Genomic DNA, 20,369 nt, shown 5'->3' on the forward strand with positions numbered 1-20,369 from the left:
TCTCTGAGGGACTTTGCTACATCCTTTCAAATTGCAACTGAGAAGTTAAACTGAGTCCGTTTCCACTGGGGTTTGGCTTTCTTAGCAGAGGAAAACGGCATATTTGAGTCCAGAGAGGAAGGCAAAGTCTAGCTGGACCAGTAGTTCTGAACCTATCTGATGGTATTTCATGTTATTGTTTGCTTATTATTTATCATTTGCCCCTCTCACTAGAATGCAGGTGCCGTGAGGTGGGGCTCACGTTTATTGTACTTCTACTATATTCTCTGGGCCTAGTAGGGTATCTCACACACAGTAGGCTCTTGAAAAACATTTGCTGAATGAGTGATAAATGAATGCATTACTTGGCTTTTTTTAAGGTCCTGGACTCCTTTTTTAAAGTTGGATGAAAGTTACAATAACTCTCCATTTAAAAAATTGTATATATATGGGTGGGGGGGTGCTTCCCAGGTGGCTGTAATGGTAAAGAACCCATCTGCCATTGCAGGAGACGTAAGAGACCAGGGTTCGATCCCTGAGTCGGTAAGATCCTCTGGAGGAGGGCATGGCAATCCACTCCAGTATCTTGCTTGGAGAATCTCACTGACAGAGGAGCCTGGTGGGCCACAGTTCATGCGGTCGCAAAGAGTCGGACGTGAATGGAGTGACTTGGCGTGGCGCATATATATATATATCTCTTCCAGTGCAGAATTCTAGCCTCCAAATGATCACATAAACAAAAGCTCTTTTGTCACTACATTCTCCAGAGGAGCAGTTCTGAAGAGGACCAGGATTGGGACTGGGGTCTCCTGACTCCTGGAGTACAATGTCTGAACTTGGTCCTCAGATGGCCCAAGGATTCTGGGTCACCTCTGGACATACACTCAATAAAAACAGACCCTCAGTGATGGGGAACAAAATAATCCTGAATTTTTGACTCTGAAAACTGGAGTTGAAACCCAGCTCTTGCCCCTTACTAGCTGTAGTATCATATCCGGGTAGACAGACCTCTCTGGGCCTTGGTTTTCTCATGTGAATTAAGTGGTGCAGCCTAGGCCCAACATTCCATAATATGGGAGCGTGCAGAGTCACTAAGTCATGTCTGACTCTCTGCCACCCCATGGACTGTAGCCCACCAGGCTACTCTGTCCATGGGATTTCCCAGGCAAGAATACTGGAGGGGGTTGCCATTTCCTTCCCCAGAGAATCTTCTTGACCCAGGGATCGAACCTGTGTCTCCCTCACTGGCAGGCGGGTTCTTCACCACTAAGCTACCAGGGAAGCCTATTCCATAATAGTAACTTGTGAGTCAGGCCAGTGAAGCAGCTAGCAGACTTGCTTTGTAGTTCAAGCCATCTGTCTCATGGCAGGGCTCCCTCACTCTGAGAAGACGGAACAACTTATGCTGAAGCAGGAGAGGTTTTAAGTAAGACACTGGGAAGAACTCTGAACTACAGAGACTGTGGGACACTGAGTCGGGCAGCTGGGTGGAATCTCCCTCTGAAGGCGCCTCGGAATAATGGCTGACACTCAGCTCTCCAATGATCTACTCCCAGTAATGCATGGAAAGGAGTCATCAGGTCAGATTGTCTCCAAAATCCACTCAATCTCTTGATTCTAAGAAGAACCCTAGGCTTACCTTTGCCACAAATAAGATCTTAAGTGCAAAATTCCTGGTGATCTGTTCTAATTCTTTGGAACAGGATACTGGTTGTCTTGAGATGTTTTTCTTCTGGTTGGTTCTTAAAGAAGCCTGGTAGAAGGCATCATGGGTTGAGGCCCTCCCTGGCGGTCCTTTCCACTTCCTGTCTTGTTTAACCCTGGAATAACCCTGCAAGGCATGTTTTTATAGATAAGAAAACTGAGACTCAGAGGAAGAAAGCAACTCTCTGTCACATAGCTAGGAAACAGGTCTGTGTGGCTTGGAAATACTTTCTCCAACACTGGGCTGCCAGTGGAGAGGAGCTAAGTGCTGGTGGAGCAACAGCAGTATTTCCAGGCCTGTAGGTAGTGCCGTGTGCAAAGCACAGTCCCCTCGTTCTGCTCACAGAGGGCCAGTGTGCACTCCGTACCTAGAGTCTTCTCTGTTTGGTCTTCCCCTGAGTTACTGTCTCCAAGTCTCTTCCATAAAACAGTGGACTTTTAGACCCCAGCACATAGTTGGAGTGCAAAACTCTGAAAACAAGAAGAGGAGGAGACAATGAATTTGTGAAAAGATGCTCAACCTCATTAGAAATCAGGGAAATGGAAATCACAGTGAGAGGGCACTTTACACCCACTACGAAGGCAAAAGTTTGACAATATCCCATGTGCAGTGAGGTTATAAACCCAGGGAACTAGTGTGCCAGTGTGGAAGAGTAATTGTTATACTATCATGTTGGAAAACAATTGGCCATATCTTAAAATACTGAACAGGCCTTATAACCATTGACTCAGTGATTGTTAAGTAGAATGGTTACATATATTCTTCTGTAACCATTTACTAATAAAAACATTTAAAAATTAATAAATTAGTCTATGATATACATAGACAGGGCTTCCCTGGTGGTTCAGTGGTAAAGAATCTACCTCCCAACGTAGGAGACACAGATTTGATCCCTGGGTTGGGAAGATCCCCGGAGGAGGGCATGGCAACCCACTCCAGTATTCTTGCCTGGAGAATCCCATGAACAGAGGAGCCTGGTGGGCTGCAGTCCATGGGGTCACAAAAGAGTTGGACCCTACTTAGCAATTAAATAACAATAAAAACATAGATACCAAGAGACTATAGCACTGAAGGGCTTTATAGCAGCCTTGGATGAAAAGGTTCCCAGTAGAAGGGGGTCAGCCATGGAAGAGAGCAGCATGAAGTGGCCCACAGAGAGACTAAACTCACCAACTTTCTCGTTCATTATGAACATGGAGGCCAGATAAGACACAGGATGCCCAGTAAATTTGAATTTCAAATAAACAAAGAATAGTCTTTTAGTGTGAAGTCTGTTCCATTGTAATATTTGGGACACACTTATACTAAAAATATGTAAACTAAAAAATTCTCTATCAGAAATTCAAATGTATCATTCTATGTTTTTATTTGCTAAATCTGGCAACCCTAATAATGAACTTCTTATTACTTGTAAGGGAAGTGTCTTTTGACCCATCAATCAAAACCAATTTTTCAGTGTATAAAAAGAATCATTTCATATCAGTGAGACTTCCTTGCCAATGGGGAGTCAAATAGGACTGTTAAGAGTTTGAAGGGTAAAATCAGGCAAACTTGGTTCTGGGCTCTAGCTCGGCCACTTGCTAGATCTAGAGTAAGTTATTCACTCTTTCTATGTTTTGACCTCTTGATCTGTATAACAAAGTACCTGCCTTATTAGGGCTGGTGTGAGTGCTGAATGGGGTAGGATGCATTGCATATCCTCAGCATGGTGCCAGATACAACATTATGTACCCTCAGTAATATGAGTCACTCTTATCCATGCACTATGTTCCTTTAAATACTAGAACAGATCGATAGCATCGTGGTGGCCAAGACATCATTCTCATTTCTGAGATATTTAGGACAAAATCAGAGACAGGAGTTTCCCCATTCTTGCCCGCCTTCCACCAGCTGACTCATTGTCTGAGAACTATAAGGCAGGAGAAGGGACTAGATGACCTCCGGAGTCCTCCCAGCCCTAGCATTTGGTGGCCTGTATGTCCTTAGCAATCTTAGCTTCCTTTCCTGACGGCCCCTTCTTTGTGGCTGTAACTGAGGAGCATGTCAAGTCGTGTTGTATCCAGTGTGAGTCAGTTCCATCATAGGAATTCATTTTGAGGCTGTAAACCTCATGCTAATACCCCTACTCTTTGAAATGCACTTTTCCCATGCTTTTTAGTTCTTGCTCATACATCACATTATTACTTCAGATTCAGAGAAAACAACATTCATGATTAGATTAGGTCTTGGCCAAGATTTTTAGAGACCCCCACCACCACCCTCTGTCACCTGCAAAACTGTCTCTTCCCCTTTCCTTGCTCTTATCATCCCTGCCTCTTCATCACTTAATCTCTATATTCTGCCTTAAAAATGATTTTTATGACCGTAGTCACAGGTATAATTAACAATTTCTGTCATTGCATATTAACTTTAGGAATGTGGTTAACAAATAACTGATACTTGATACTACTGCCAACCACAAAAAAGTTCACATAACAGAATATCCATCTGTCACAAAAATAAGGGATAAAGTATCTAGAACAAACACTGCCATGTTCTGTACCAGTGGTTCCATAGCACTGAATGACATGAAACTGTGAACAGGAAGAGTTCCCCTTGAAGGAGGATTCAGCTAGGTAGGGTTTGTTTTAGCTAGAGAGCTCAAATTACATGGTGATCATCCTTTGTAGGAGACTACTTTTCACAGCATGGCTGAGAGGCCCAGCATTTAAGCTCAGCCATCACCTCATTAAAGATGGGGTTACACAGGGGTTTCAGATGATGTAAGAGTTCTGGTGGGTTTCCCTGAGCCTGGTGTATTCCACATCTTGCTCTGTGTCCCTCTTACTCCATCATAGAAGCCTTAAACATTGTGATTTTGGCAAACTTACTTTGGCTGAGTACTTAGAAGTGCATCAAGCATGTTTTCAATATCCTTGGTTTTTAGGATAAGGAGCCTTTCTTTGCAGGCTGGTTATCTCAGCCTTGGCTTCCCTGGTGGCTCAGTGGTAAAGAACCTATCTGCCAGTGCAGGAGACGTGAATTTGATCCCTGGGTTGGGAAGATCACCTGGAGAAGTAAATGGCAACCTACTCCAGTATTCTTGCCTGGGAAATCCCATGGACAGAGGAGCCTGTTGGGCTACAGACTGTGGGGTCACGAAAGTCAGACACGATTGAGCAACTAAACAGCAGCAACAACAACAACACATCTCTTCCTTACCTCAACCACCCTGTCCGCCCAAGCTGACCAAGTCTCAGCATGATCCAGAGGATGCTCTAGCTCAGAGGTTCAAACGTGTCATGTCACCCCTGCTTCAGAGAGAGCTGCAGCAAAACTCATGACATTGCCTAACAAGCTCTGCCCAGCCTGCTTCCAGCCTGGAGCAGAGGAAGCGGCAGTGCTGTGATGAAGAGTCCTGTGCGAGAGATCAACCTTTGGGTCCATCTTCTTTGAGAAGATGAGTCAGGACGATCCCTGAGGCCCCTCCTTATTTTGACATTCTAGGCTTCCACTCGGTCATGGAAGGGGAAGCTCTCCCCTTACTCCCATGTGCAGAGTCTTCTCTCCTTTTAATTATTTATTTGTTTATTTGGCTGTGTCAGATCTCAGTTGCAGCCCTCGAGATACTCCTTGCTGCGCACAGACTCTCTAGTTGTGGCATGCAGTCTCCGTGGTTGCAGCGTGCTGGTTCAGGTGCTCCGTGGCATGAGGGATCTTAGGTCCCCAACCAGGGATCAAACCCACATCCCCTGCATTGGAAGGTGGATCCAGATGCAGTTTTTGCTGGCTTTCTATTGTTACCTCTCCCAAATGAGCAATATTTTGTTATCCTTTCCTCTTTTCACTGAAAGGAAGGAAGGAAGGGAGGAAGGAGAGAGAAGGAGAGAGGGGGAGGAAAGAGAAAAGCTTTTGTAAACAAAATTTTAAAAATCACAAAACAGACACTGAGAAGCATTTAAGATTTCAGACATATTTGATTCTGACAGTCCTTCCAAATGCAGCGTCTTTCTTCTTCCCACCATCAGTCAGAAGTGGAAAGCAGATTTTGCCGAGGGGTTTGAGGAAGGGCTTTCTCCTTGTTTCCGTCACCGCAGTTGAATAAACTGTTCCCAGACTGCAGCAGTGTTAATCATTACTGGAAAATGAAGACAAAATCACTTAGCCATGGGATCTAGGCAACCAGGGGTGCAACAGTCAAATCCACTTAGTTCAAAAGGATTTCCAGAGGAAAATTCCACTTGGTGTTCCCTAGGCCAGCGCTTTCCTGGCTGCCTATCACCTATTCCCAGAGCTTCCTCCTCCTCCACCCATCCTAACTGCCTCATTAAAGAGCAGCAGTCCCCCTCCCCCCATAAAAAGAGCAGCCCCTGTGTCCCACCCAGGCAGCAATTACTGTCATACCTCAGGCCAGCTTCACATCTGGAGGGGAAGAGAACCTAAACGGTCATTTCAGATGCTTCCTCTTCTGCCTATCTGGGGATTGAGGCTGGAGGCAGCCTAGGGTGTTTCTGTGTGTGTCTGTGTGTTTATCAGCTTGTTCTTGCGTGCCTACATGAAGTTTCCATCACAAACAAAACAAAATTCCTCCCTTTGAAGAAAGAAGGTATTCAAAAGCAGGGCTTCTCTAAATATGTGCCACAGCACTTGTGTTATAAGCACAAATGTTCTTTGGTCCTATTTCTAAACACTGAGCTTAACAATCTTAAATTAATGGGGAGGTGGGGTGGGAGGAAAGCTCAGGAGGAAGGGGGTATATGTATGTACATAGCTGATTCATTTTGTTGTACAGCAGAAACTAATACAATATTGTAAAACAATTATGTATGACTTGCTTAGTCGTGTCTGGCTCTTTGCGACCCCATGGACTGTAGCCCGCCAGGCTGTCCTCTGTCCATGGGATTCTCCAGGCAAGAATACTGGAGTGGGTAGCCATTCCTTTCTCCTGAAAGCAATTATACTCCAATTTAAAAAAAATCTAAACTTGATTTCTTGGCCACAAGACTTCTCAGACACGTTCCTGTGGATCTCTGAGAAGAGGATATGACTTTCAGCATCCTGTTTCATTTGACTATGAAATGCTTTGTCACGGCGTGACTTGATCAAACAAATATTCTTCAGAATACACTTTGGGAAAAGCTGACTTTGGAGGAAAATGAGAATCCCCTCCCGTCCCCCCCCCCCACTGCCGCCCCCCCCCCCCCCCCCCCCCCCCCGCTTTAACCTCTGGTTTAGATCTTTGGAGATTTTCAACACTGAAGGTAGAATTGATTTAGAACACAAATCGCTACTGCAAGTCACAGGTATGATGAATGTTTAGTTTGGGAGACTACGAACTGTTATCTAGCTGTGCTTGTTCTGGCAGCTAAGGAAAGAGATCTGTTTATCCACCGTGGCTTCCTCGTTGGAAGAGCAGACTTTTATCTCTGAAACCCAGGCTCTCTGAGTAGAAAGAGACCTGACCATTGTCTTGGAGCCCCTTACCTTTTCTGTGGTACCTTTGAGGTCAACTTGTCTTGACTTCTCCTCTCCCTTGACTTCTCCTCCCCTTCCCAGGCTCCTCCTGTGACTGGTCAAGAGATGCATTTTAATAGGGTCCAGATGGGGGTGTGTAGTCTCAAACTATGGTCCAGCAGCACGTGGAAACCTGTGCAAGAATGGAGTATCTTTTACAGATTAACTTCCCCTCTGTTCTTTCCTCATCTTCCCAAGAAAGTTAAGTTACCACTGCTCTGTCCTAAGTCCCTTTTTATTATATGGAATCAAAGTCTTGGATAATGGTGACAGGCAATGCATTTACTTTCAACAGCCTTTCAAAAGACACGGGCTTCACATTTATAACAGTAAGAAAAGAACCACTCAATACCATACATATTGTCTGATGAACACATAATATGTAATAACCGATGTTGCTGATGGGTTGAGATTTCAGGGTTCGTTCTCTTCTGCATCTATTTGGATGCGGACCAAGCCCCTGCCCACATACCTTAACTAAGTACACTAACTTGAATATAGATTAAGGAGTTCTCACCAGGAAATAAAAGTAGAATTGAGATTCTGAGCGTAAGTGATGGTCAGAACTATAAATGCATATCCAGTGGTCAGGGCTGGACTCCTCTCAAGCACAGCACATCTTAAAGGACAGCACAGGCTTCCCAAGTGGCACTAGTGGTAAAGGACCCACCTGCCACTGCAGGAGACGCAAGGGACGTGGGCTCACTCCCTGGGTCGGGAAGATCCCCTAGAGGAGGACATGGCACCCCAGTCCAGTATTCTTGCCTGGAGAATCCCACGGATGGAGCAGCCTGGCTGGCTACAGACCACAGGGTCGCAGAGGTCGCAACTGAGCATGCACACCAAGGACAGCTCACAGTAACAGTCATGAGCCAAGAGAAGTCCAGCCTGATTGTGATGCGACCCACGCCCTCCAGATTTCAGGGCAGTGGGTGATCGCAGGTACAACACACAGCTGAGAGCAGAGGGGAGGCCACTGTCCTTGCCCCGTCGAGCTGAGTGTTCGGTGAGATGCAAATGTGAACTCCTTTTACTCATTTATTAACATTTTGGAGTTAGGAAACCTGGCTCCAGGTTTCTCTTTTAGTGAGTATAAATAGAAGAAGAAACTGTTTTTATCCTCACTTAAAAAATGATTTCTAGATTCAGTTCAGTTCAGTTAAGTCGCTCAGTCGTGTCTGACTCTTTGCGACCCCATGAATCGCAGCACGCCAGGCCTCCCTGTCCATCACCAACTCCCGGAGTTCACTCAGACTCATGTCCATCGAGTCAGTGATGCCATCCAGCCATCTCATCCTCTGTCGTCCCCTTCTCCTCCTGCCCCCAATCCCTCCCAGCATCATAGTCTTTCCCAATGAGTCAACTCTTCGCATGAGGTGGCCAAAGTACTGGAGTTTCAGCTTTAGCATCATTCCTTCCAAAGAAATCCAAGGGCTGATCTCCTTCAGAATGGACTGGTTGGATCTCCTTGCAGTTCAAGGGACTCTCAAGAGACTTCTCCAACACCACAGTTCAAAAGCATCAATTCTTCGATTGCACAGTGACAAAAGAGATAAAGAGACATTTGGGCGGAGAAAAGAATTGAGTAACTCCCTAGAAGTGGGAATGCTGAGTGATGAAACAGCCAGGCACATTTGCAACTTTGCTTGAGGTTGTCCATTTCTTTCTCCTAAGTGCTTGACCACTTGCAGCCAACTAGAGTTTTTTTCTACCACATCCTGGCCAACACTCACTATTGTCAGACTGTATATTTGCCCACCTGGTGGGTCTAAAATGGTTTTCCAATATGAGTTTAATTTGTTTTATCTTTGCTTATAATGAAGTTTGTTATTTAGTAACTTTTCCTGATGGGTTAACTGCTCTGGGCCTGATATTTAAGGGGAAGAAAGGGAAATCACTTATTCCACCCTCCTCATTACAATAGAAATTGCATGACTCACTTTGCTACACCCCGTTGATGTGTTTGCCTGTCACTTGGTATCAAAAAATACCTTGATGTCCTGAGTTTATTTTTTAATCACACAACGTTGACCCTGTTTGAGTCCATTTAAATCAGATATTTGAGGAATTAGGGAATTTTGTCAGACACGGTGGGTCTATTTCACTGGGCTTTCAGATATTCTGTCTTTCCCAAGGGAGAGAGAAGTGGGTGGTGTCATTAATTCATTTAGCATTTTATGGATCAGGTCCTGGGAATAATTAAGAATAAGCCCCTACTTTTCTAGAACTTGCATTCTGGCAGCACATATGTAATTAACAGCCCACCCCCAACCGCCCTTTCCATCTCTCCAAGTCTCAAGTCTTCATCCGTATAGTCAGCATTACTGAGCACACGCCCTGGGCCCCACACTCTGGGAAGCTTCGGGCCACCTTGGAGGAGGCATTTTTTCTCATGGTGCCTCCAGGAGCTCTGCCTGGCAGCCTGGCTTCAGGGCTCCCTGAGGAACCATCAGTCCTTTAAGGGACGTGTGACCTAAATCATGACTTTAAACAGCCAGGTTTCCCCAGCTGCGGTTTACATGCAGTCAGAATCACTCTTCAATGCCTGTTAAAAACAAAAACTCCTGCACCCCTAACTCAAAGAGCTACTGATTCAGCAAGTTCAAGGAGCTGTGCTTCCACAAGCTCTCAGAGATTTCTGATGCCTGTTGAAGTTTGAAAACTACCATCTTCGTAAAGTCACATAGCTAGAGAATGTTAGCACCAAAGGAAGGAACATAAAATAGAGTGGGCTGCAGGCTTAACAGGCAGGGACTCCGGCATTGTGGCTCTCTGTCCAGCGTCCCTAGCTCTGAGGGGACGTGAAGCAGCGGCCCTCCTATGTCCCTTGAGCTGGGGCTGCTCACTCGGTCAACTGGAGAACTTGGCTGCTGGAGTTTGCTAAGGTAGATACACTGCATGACCGCTCCACAGGCCCCTGGATATTTGTCCAAGAAGACACGTGGAAACATTCCGGCCCTTGAGCGGCCCCTCTTTACTGAGGTAAACTGCATCAGTTCACAGTCGAGGCATGCTTGGAGCCCCACTGGCTCCCCAAAAGGATCTAGCCAGACAGCAAAATAACAACCAAATGGATAGCAGGGAACATGGACCCACACATGAACAGGCTGGGAGAGGGGGCCTTCCCAAGCCTGAGTTCCTGTTCAGAGGAGGGGAGAGTCCCATCTCTCAACAGATGCTCCCATAAATGCCAGCTGCATGTTGCAAGCATGGTGACAAAGACCCAAAACACTGGGAGGAAATGGGTCTGCCTAGAGAGGCTGGATCATCACGTCCTCAGAGAGAGCAGAACTCACCACCCTTCTTCCCACCACACCCTGGGACTTCATTGTCCTTACGCCGCCTTCCAGACACTGGCCAGTGAAGCCCGCTCCAGGCTCTGATCAAGGAGTGCGCGGCAAAGCCACAGAGGCTGAAGACAATTTAACTCCTATTAAACTTGATGACTGCATTGCACTATATAGTTCATAGAGCATTTTTACTTTTATTAGCTCAGAGATCTGCCTGGAATGCTCTTCCCAGGTTGAAGGGCTGGCCCCTTCTCAGTTTGCAGGTGGAGGCTTTGAAATAAATATCACATCCTCCCAGGGGCTGTTTCCTCATCCTCTGAACCTCAGAGCAGTTGTCACAATCAGTAATTGTCTTATTTACCTATTTCTTCTGTTGCCTCCTCACTCTGGAATGCAGGCTCCAGGAGGGCAGCAATCGAAGCTGTCTGGTTAAGCACCATATTGCAACCCTGGAGGAGCCAGCACACAGCTTTTATTAATGACCAAGTAACAGTTCTAAGGCAGGTGTTGCTCAGATGCATGCCTGGGGCACAAAGGGAAAAAGCAAGCTGCTTAACTGTGAGCACCTGATTAGTGACAAGACCTGTACTAGAATCTGAGGTCTCTGGCTCCTAGTCCAGCAATCAGCAGGATGCCAGCACCTGTCCCTGTCCTGGAAAGGAAAGGAAACTCAATAACATGCCTGCAGCAGAGGGAAATGAGAGAGAACCAGACCCAAGAACAGAGCTGTTGCAGGGATGGGGACCCCTTCCAGGGCCTGAAACTGGGCTCTTGTCTAACACTCGGAAATGAATTGTCTGAGGAGACACATGTGCTGACAAAGCAAGAGATTTTATTGGGAAAGGGCACCTGGATGGAGAACAGGAGGTTAAGGGAACCCAGGAGAACTTTCTGCCACCTGGCTTGCAGTCTCGGGTTTCATGATGATGGGATTAGTTTCTGATTGCCTTTAGCCAATCATTCTGACTCAGAGTCCTTCCTGGTGGTGTACTCCTTGTTCAGCCAAGATGGATGCCAGAGAGAAGGGTTCTGGGAGGTGGTCGGACATGTGGTGTCTCCTTTTGACCTTTCCCGAACTCTTCTGGTTGGTGGTGGCTTATTAGTTCTGTGTTCCTTACCAGGACCTCCTGTCGTAAAACAACTCATGTAAATGGTTTCTGTGGTGCCTGACCAGGGTGGGCAGTTTCAGTCAGTGTGCTTCCGCTAACAGAACCAGCTGAAGTCTGTCCTCTCTATGCCCAGTGTTCTCAGTAGACTTCCTTTGTGCTTGGGGACAGAGGAGAGAGTAAGAGTGAGTCTGGGTCCCAGCAAGCCACACCAAGGGTGTGTCCTCCCACACCAATTTGCTGTCTGCCTGAGAGCTTTGGTAGAACCCAGACATGGGGGGCTCACTCAGGTCTGTGGGACTGACGGCTCAGGCTGCTGGGCTGCTATAACAAAATACCACAGACACTCTGTGGGTGAAACAGAAATTAATCTCACAGTTCTGGAGGCTAGAAGTCCAAGATCAGGGTGTCAGCCTGCTGGGGTTCTGGTTAGGACCCTCTTCCTGGTTCTCAGATGGCCACCTGCTTTCTGTGTCCTTACACAGCAGAGAGAGGGGGATTCTCAACCGTTGATACCTCATCTAAACCAACCACCTCTCAGGACTTCCCTGGAATCCACCTTCCCATGCGGGGAATATGGGTTCCATCCCTGCTCGGGAGCAAAGATTCTACTTCTGCAGGCAGATTCTTTACCAACTGAGCTACCAGGGAATTTCAAGATCTCACATACCATGGAGCGACTAAGCCCACGCACTGCAAGTAGAGAAGCCCGCATGTTGCAGCTACTGAGTCTGTGTTCTCCAGAGCCAGTGTTCCACAAGACAATCATGCACGCAACAATTAGGCCAGCCCCTGTGCCCCACAATTAGAGAAAGCCTGCCTGCCCGACCAAAGAGTCCTCACACCACAAGGAAGACCCAGTGCAGCAGGTAAATAAGTAAGCAAACCAATCACCTCTCAAAGGCACACCTCCTAACACCAACCCACTAGGGGTGGGGGAGGTTAGAGTTTCACCATACGAATTTTGGAGGGACACAAACATTCAGCTCTTAGCTGGGACCCAAAAAGTGGCAGCCTCCGGGCAGAGGAGAACCAAATGTAAAGCTCCCGTGCCAAAGGTGAGAGAGGAAGAAACAGGGAGTGGGCAGGGAGATGGAGAATTCCACCCCCATGGGTCGGTGCGCTAAGCCCTCAGGTGGTTCCCACGGATTTCACGGGCTCAGCAGACACACTGGGGAAGGCTGCTGGGCTGGACCCCATCGGCAGTTCTGTGTTCCATGACAGCTTGCTAGCGTGCTGCCCCAGGCTGGGAAAGTGCGAGGCACCACCCCGTGCTGAGTCACCCAGCTCAGGGACCAGGAAACTTACATAAGAGACGGATTGTGTGTGTTTGCACATCAGGCTCAAGCTCCAGGCAGGAAAGAAAGAAAGGCAAGGCGGAGGGCAGCGGGAGGGCTGGGGGGTGGTACTCCTGGGGACCCCGAGTCTATCGGTGCCAGGAAGTCGCTGAGGACCCAGGAAACCGTGAGAAGGCGTATGCCACGGCCGGATTCCTGGGGATTACAGACCCAGATTAAAGAGAACAACAAGAACCAGGGCCTCCAGCTTTCAGTCAGTCCGGCTCGATTCCCTTGCAGCCTGTTCTCCAGGGCTGGGGAATGTTAAGCCAGTCCAAAAAGAACACAGGTGGCAAAAGAGGAACTTCATAAAAATGTGAACTCCTGAACCGTCTTGTCTGCAGGATATTGTTAGCGCCACAGATAGGCCTGCAGTGACATGGGATGGTGTTTGTTGGGCAGGGAAACAGCCTGTGGGCTAGAAAAATGCGAGTGGGTGGCTGTTTGAACTTCACTGCAAAGCTCCTTTCAGTCAGGAGCCTTTGTAGATGAAAATAGACTGGCTAGGGCAGGAGGCATTCCTGAGAACTGGTCGAAAGGACATATTTTCCTTTGTAAGAATATTTTTTCCACCCCAGCCCTTCAGATCGCTTTTGTGTATGCCATTCCTGTTCTTTATCTGTTAATGGCTATACTAAATTTACATTGTCAGAGCATATTGCTGTTATTACATACGCTATGCCTTAATGCTGCTGCTGCTGCTGCTGCTAAACCGCTTCAGTCGTGTCCGACTCTGTTGCAACCCCATAGACGGCAACCCACCAAGCTCCTCCGTCCATGGGATTTTCCATGCAAGAGTACTGGAGTGGGGTGCCATTGCCTTCTCCAATGCCCTACTGCTAACTCTCATTTAATCTAATTCTACAAGGAGCCATGTATTTAATATTCACCAACAGTCCTCATGGACTTCCCTGGTGGTTCAGCTGGTAAAGAATCTGCCTGCGATGCAAGAGACCTGGGTTCGATCCCTGGCTTGGGAAGACCTCCTGGAGAAGGGAACAACTACCCACTCCAGTACTCTGGCCTGGAGAATTCCATGGACTATAGTACATGTGGTCGAAAAGAGTCAGACATGACTGAGCGACTTTCACAATAGTCTTTGTACTAATTATTCCTAAATTGTTCAGCTTGTCCGAAGCACATTTTTCACAACATTCTTTACGAAGGGCTCATGGAACAATATTCCTTGAGCTCTTGCTTGTTGATAAATTTGTCAGGGCCATTTCTACTTTAAAGGTAAATTTTGCTGGATTTAAAATCCTCAGTTCAGGACTTCCCTGGCAGTCCAGTAGTTAAGACACCATGCTCCCAAAGCAGTGGGCTGGGGTTCTATCCCACAGGCCACAACTAAGAGTTCACATTGCTGCAACTAAAAAAAAAAAAAGATCCTGGATGCTGCAAGTAAAGATCCCATGTGCTACAACTAAGACCCAAAGCATCCATATAAATACTTTTTTTTTCTTAAAGAAGTCCCAACCTTAAATAAAGTCCTCAGTTCATCTTTCCTTGAGTAACTTAAAAATGGTACTCCATTTGATCCTGGCATAAAGTATTGCTGTGACAAAGTCTGATGATAAACAAATTTTCTTTCTCTTATAAGTAACATGCTCATTTCACTTCCTTTACAATCTAAAAGTTTTACTAATACATGTTTGTTCTCCAGCACTTTATATGCTCTTCCAATATATAGTTTAAAATCTCTTTCCTTTTTCTTTTTGAAATTTAGGCAAATTTTCTTAAGTTACAGTGTTTAGTTTTTGTTTCCTTGCTTTGGTTTTCTTCTTCAGGACTCCCATTAATTAATATATAATACTAATAATTATATATTAATATATATAAATTATATAAGATATAATTTATATATTTTTGCCAATCTAACATATTTGTCACGTTCTCTCAAATCCTTGTCATCTTCATTACTTTTTGCTTCTTTATGCATCTCTTTTGTCCTATTTTGTTGTATTTTGAATACATCCCCAGCAATTTCTCCTCAATAGCACTGTGTCCAGGAAAGGAGCCTGCAATGGGCAGTTTCAAAAGTTCAGAGGGACTGGTGTGCTCCAGCCCCAGGACCTGACCTCAGGCCCCACAGTCACCTGCCTGCAGAATGATCTTCTCAAATTTGCATGTTTGATACCATGACACAGAGAAGCTGATACCATGCAGGTCTTATGGCTTTTGCTGATGTGTTTCTGTCCATGTCTTTTTTGTGAAGACACTTTGTCACCTAATTTTGAGCTAAATGTTGTCCCAGGGTTTTTAGTTTTCATTCTCGTTTCTCCGCCTGTTGTTACAGGGAGATTCAGAAATGTCCCAAAAGTACGCCTCCACTGCTGCCGCCATCTTTCCAAAATGATCCTGTTGAATGTCAGATATGCCACTTCTCAAAAATCCTGAAAGTGACTTCCAATCTCATTTAAGGTGGAAGCCACGGTCTTCACAGCAGCATACAAGGCCCTGTTGTTTCAGCGCCTCCCCCACACTCCTCACTTCCCTGAAGCCTTCTTCTTAGCTCTTTCCCCTCCAGCTACTCTGGCTTCCTTGCAGCTCCTTGAACAGGCCAGACATCTTCCCATTTTGCACCTTTCCTCTAGAAGTTACCTCTGCCTTGATCACTCTTCCCTCAGAAAAGAGCTGAGTTAACCACTTCCTTCAAGTCTTCGAAATCTCTTTCTCAATGACATCTAGAATGACCTCCCTGTCTAACACTGTATCCTCCCCGCTGGCACTCCTGGTCTCCTTTGCTCTGCTCGTTTCTTTTTTCATTGCATTTAACATCTTCTAACATTAAACACTTTATTTAATATGCTTATTATTTATTATCTGTATCCCCCTTGCTAGAATATAAAATCCACGAAAGCAGGAATGTTAAGTCGAATTTGTTCTCTTATGTGCATGAAGTTCCCAGGTGCAGCTGTTTAGTGAATTCACAGGACTTTCCCAGTGGCCCTGTGGTTAAGAATCTGCGCTTCTGGTCGCTCTCACCTTCTGAGATGGCCCACGGTCTGTGAAGTGTGTTTCTCTCTAAATAACTCCACTTCCTGTCTATTACTTTGTCTTGCTGAATCCTTTCTGCAATGAGACATCAAGAACGTGAGCTTCATTAAGTCCTGAGACCAGGAACTAAGGCCGCCACCAGGTGGAGGATGGAATGATGATGTTGACCCTCCCGACTTCAGTCAACTAAAGCTTGGACTCTGTCAACCTTTGCCCCAATTCTCTGCTGAATTCTTCTCTGTTCAAGCCCCCTCATGAATATGCATGTACCTTCAGCTTAAAATTTGCCCAATTTTGCTGTTAAGGAGACTCTACTTTGGAAACGTGTTTTCCTTACTTGCTGCTAGTAATAATCATTCCTTCTCCTGCTTAAAAAAAAAAAAATTAAAAATCTGTGCTTCCACTGCACATTGCGTGGGTTCAATCCCTGTTTGGGGAACCAAGATCCCACATGCCACATGGCATGGCCAAAAATAAGTAAAAAATAAATAAATGCACAAATGAATAAATAAATGAAGCAGCCAAGGATGTGGTTTGCTCTGAACCAGCCACTAGAGAGCTGCTTTGTGTCACCACTTCCATCACCCTTCCTCCCTGGCCCCGCTGTGGATGCCATGGTCCACAAGCCTATTGTCTGAATGACTATCAGGAACAGCCAGGCAGAGCATTATGAATTCTCAGAAGAGTAGTGTCACAAACATTCTTTCTAGGACTTCTGAGTTCAGCCCAAGCCAGAAATAGCACCCCAGCCATGTGCCTTCTAGCAGTTGAGCACATCTGCCGCTCATTGCCCTGAAAGAGCAGAGGAGCCTGGAGGGCTCCTGAAAACAGAGAGACAGCCCCAGGCCTCGAGAAGGAGCGCAAAGGTAGGGAAGATGAGCCAGCCCAGGCCCAGCTGTGTGCTGTTTAGAAACCCAGTAACTAGAGTCAGTTGTGTCCTTGTCTCTCTGGATGGAATTCCTGACCATTATTTACAGGGTGTTCTCAGCTTAGTCTCAGGGTATAGACAAGGCCTATCACTGGCCTATCTTATGGCTGTTCCAGCACAACTAATGAAGTCAGTACCGATCAAGAAAGCATCAGCTCAACAGTCTTACCTTCTAATCAAAGCTAGTAGGTCTCAGGCAAGCAGGTACTGACCTCCTCTCAGAACAAGGAAGCCTAAGGCAGAGGCTGTCTTAACAGGAAAAGTCTCTCCTAAACACTAATTAGTCTTAGGAAATGCTCACTGAGCTTGGATGCCTAAGGGATCATTGTCCAGTCAGGAGATTGCAAGCCTATTGCCAGGGCCAAGAAAACAGGTAAAAGGCCAAAATTGAGGTTATTTCCAGCCTTAAGCTTAGCATCTCAGCTCTTTCCTTCACTTCATATTTATTCGGTTCCTATTTACATGGAACCTGTGAACACAGCAACCAAGATGACGTCTCATCCTCTCTCCACATTGTCATGGGTGGGTTCATGTCAGATCCTCCCACAAGCCCTTCTCTGCCCGTTTGCAGGGCAGTACAGGAAGTATGTTTTGAAGTGCTTTTTTCTCTCTTCTTTTTTCCCCTTCTTATTGCCAACTGGTAGATGGATATTCTTTAACCAATAAAAATGAATGGGCCCCACTTTCATTAACTTATAGTGGGCCAAGAATCCTCAGATCACAGGAACCTGAAACTCAGATCATCTCTCAGCATTTCTAGAGATCTTCTGACCTTGCAACCAAATATTTAGTGGTTCCCACCACCACCCCAACAGCCACAAGGGTCCCCAGCCCAGCTGAGAAAGAGATTAGTATGCAGACTTAGTACCTGTGATATTCTTACTTATTCCATATAAGCTGCCCTGAGAGGAATACCATTTGCTCTTATGTACATGAGGAAACTGAGTTCAGTGAGGCTGAGTGGCTTATCCAAGGTCATGCAGATTGGAAAAGGCCCCATAATTTTTTCTGCCTTATGATATGTCCTATCTCACCTGTACACATATATTCCCTGTGTTCAAGGACGTCAAGCCCATTGACCTCTGAAAGGTTTCTGAAATGTTACGGAAATAAGACTACTAAAACAGAGAGACCAGGGGGACTTCCCTCATGGTCCAGTGGTTGAGAATCTGCCTTCCAATGCAGGGGACCCAGGTTGGTTCCTGGTTGGGAAAACTAAGATCCCACAAGTCATGAGGCATGGCCAAAAAAGAGAGAAACCCTGCATACTGGTTTCCCCAGGAGATTCTGTTATCCTAGAGTTATTATTAATATTGTTCTCCTTTCAAAATTGTCTTTTGGACAGTGTTACATAGTTACCCTATGCGAGATAGACCAGGAGCAAAGAAGTAGGAAAAAACTACAAAAAGAATTGGTCGAGAAGTCACTGAACACCAGGCGTGGAAAGGCCTCATTAGGGCTTTGATGTTCTCAAGGTCTTCCCCACCCCGGCTTTTTCCACAGGCTTTGTCTCAGAGGCACTTGTCCAAAACCGCTCGTACCCTCGTTGTGCAGTGCCAGGGAGGAAATGAGGCTGGAACATGCCAGAGGGTTCTTACCACCCCAGATGACCCTTCCAATGGATCTCTGTCTTACTATGAACAAACTTCTTCTCTAGGCAGGAGACACATGTCCTTCCAATTCTAACAGAAAGGACTCTCTCCTGTAAAGGAGAAATCTAAGACGCTACCAAGGTTTTGAATGTCCTGTGGAGGAAAAAATAAGAATGTTTGACTAAAGCTTTTACTCCACATAGGAGCTTCCCGAGAGATTCTCCTCCATCACATAGTGAAATGATACATGGAAAGAACAAATATGTAGAAATCAGACCTCTGAGTCTGTATTCTAGCATGCCCGCTTCTGAGTTTGGTAACCTTGAGTAAGTTTCTCAGCCTCTTTGAACTTCAGCTTTCTAATTCATCTGAAAAATGGGTATAAGAATACACTTTGCAAAGTAAATATCAGATAAGATTATGTGTAAAATATATGGCAGATAAGAGACTCAGATGCTTCCCAGATGGCACCATGGTAAGGAATCTGCCTACCAATGCAGGAAACGCAAGAGACGTGAGTTCAGTCCTTGGGTTGGAAAGAGCCCCTGGAGTAGGAGCTGGCAGCCTGCTCCAGTATTCTTGCCTGGAAAAAATGGACAGAGAAGCCTGGCAGGGTCCCGTGCCATGTAAGATAATGGATACTGGAGATTTCAGGGATAGAAATGAATGAGTTCATGCCCTTAAGCTGCTCACAGTCAAATGGAGGAGGGGCCATGTACCATATTGTTCTATCTGGCCTCTTGCAGTTTTTGATTGCTTTCATCTTTAAGATCCATTCCCACTCATATTCTTCAGGTGTGTGTTGATACAAAATTCATAAACTCTTAAAAATAAATAAGAGAGGGGCCATGTGGAGAGTTCCCTGGTGATCTAGTAATTCAGATTCAGTGCTTTCACTACTGTGACCCAGGTTCAGTCTCTGATTGGGGAACTGAGATACTACTAATCTTGAAGCACTGCTGCTGCTGCTAAGTCACTTCAGTCATGTCCGACTCTGTGGGACCCCATAGACGGCAGCCCACCAGGCTCCCCCATCTCTGGGATTCTCCAGGCAAGAATAATGGAGTGGGTTGCCATTTCCTTCTCCAATGCATGAAAGTGAAAATGAAAGTGAAGTCGCTCAGTCGTGTCTGACTCGGAGCAACCCCATGAACTGCAGCCTACCAGGCTCCTCCATCTATGGGGGAGTGGGGTGCCATTGCCTTCTCCGCTTGAAGCACTGCCAAACACTAAGTAAGTAAATAAATAAAGTCACACAGTTTCATTTCAAAAAAAAAAAAAAGGGGAACATGTGTCCACACCTCACCATGTTGTCAGGCAGGGTTCAGGGTTCTTTTTTTTTGGCTGCACTGGGTCCTTGTTGGTGTGCACTGGCTTTCTCTAGTTGCAGTGAGCAGGCTTCCCATTGGGGCGGCTTCTCTTGTTTCAGAGTACAGATTCTAGGCACTCGGGCTTCAGTAGTTGTGGCTCTCAGGTCTGGTTGCTCTGTGGCATGTGGGATGTTTCCAGACCAGGGATTGAACCCACGTCCCCTGGCTTGGCAGATGGATTCCTATCCACTGTACCACCAGGAAAGTCCTAGGCAGAGTTTTAAAACACTGTCAGAGCAAAGGGAATGAGATAGACCATTCTGGCTTAGCCGGTGCAGAATCTCATAGAAGAGTAGGAACGTGAACAAACCCTGGAGAGCTAGGTTTCTAAGCACCTGACAGCATGTTTAGTCTAGGTTGGCAAAGTTTGGCTCCATTCTTCCCTCTGTAAAGAAGACAAGTTGTTTCTCAAAAAGAAAGATAAAGGAGACTGCATACTCCTCTTCCATTTTTTCATCTGAGATCAATTTCCAATTCTAAAACTGAAAATGCACCTTGAGAGCCAACCTAGACCAAAACACAGAACTTTTGGTGTGGAAATTAATCAAGACTTGGATATAAATTCAAGTCAC

General features: G+C 45.9%; 1 long non-coding RNA gene across 3 annotated transcripts in view; it reads right to left on the reverse strand.

Annotated features, from left to right (window-relative positions):
- The window catches only part of LOC109570664 (uncharacterized), a 50,954-nt gene that overhangs the window by 14,645 nt on the left and 15,940 nt on the right, over window positions 1–20,369 (reverse strand). For all 3 annotated transcript variants that reach the window (XR_002182514.2, XR_002182513.2, XR_011560905.1), the window contains 4 exons: window positions 7,148–7,310; window positions 4,886–5,801; window positions 2,052–2,154; window positions 1,619–1,810 (listed from right to left, as the gene is read on the reverse strand). This is a non-coding gene — a long non-coding RNA (uncharacterized lncRNA). The remainder of the gene's footprint in view (window positions 1–1,618; window positions 1,811–2,051; window positions 2,155–4,885; window positions 5,802–7,147; window positions 7,311–20,369) is intronic.

The sequence above is a fragment of the Bos indicus genome, chromosome 16 (assembly GCF_029378745.1).
Source record: "Bos indicus isolate NIAB-ARS_2022 breed Sahiwal x Tharparkar chromosome 16, NIAB-ARS_B.indTharparkar_mat_pri_1.0, whole genome shotgun sequence".
NCBI classification, from domain to species: domain Eukaryota; kingdom Metazoa; phylum Chordata; class Mammalia; order Artiodactyla; family Bovidae; genus Bos; species Bos indicus.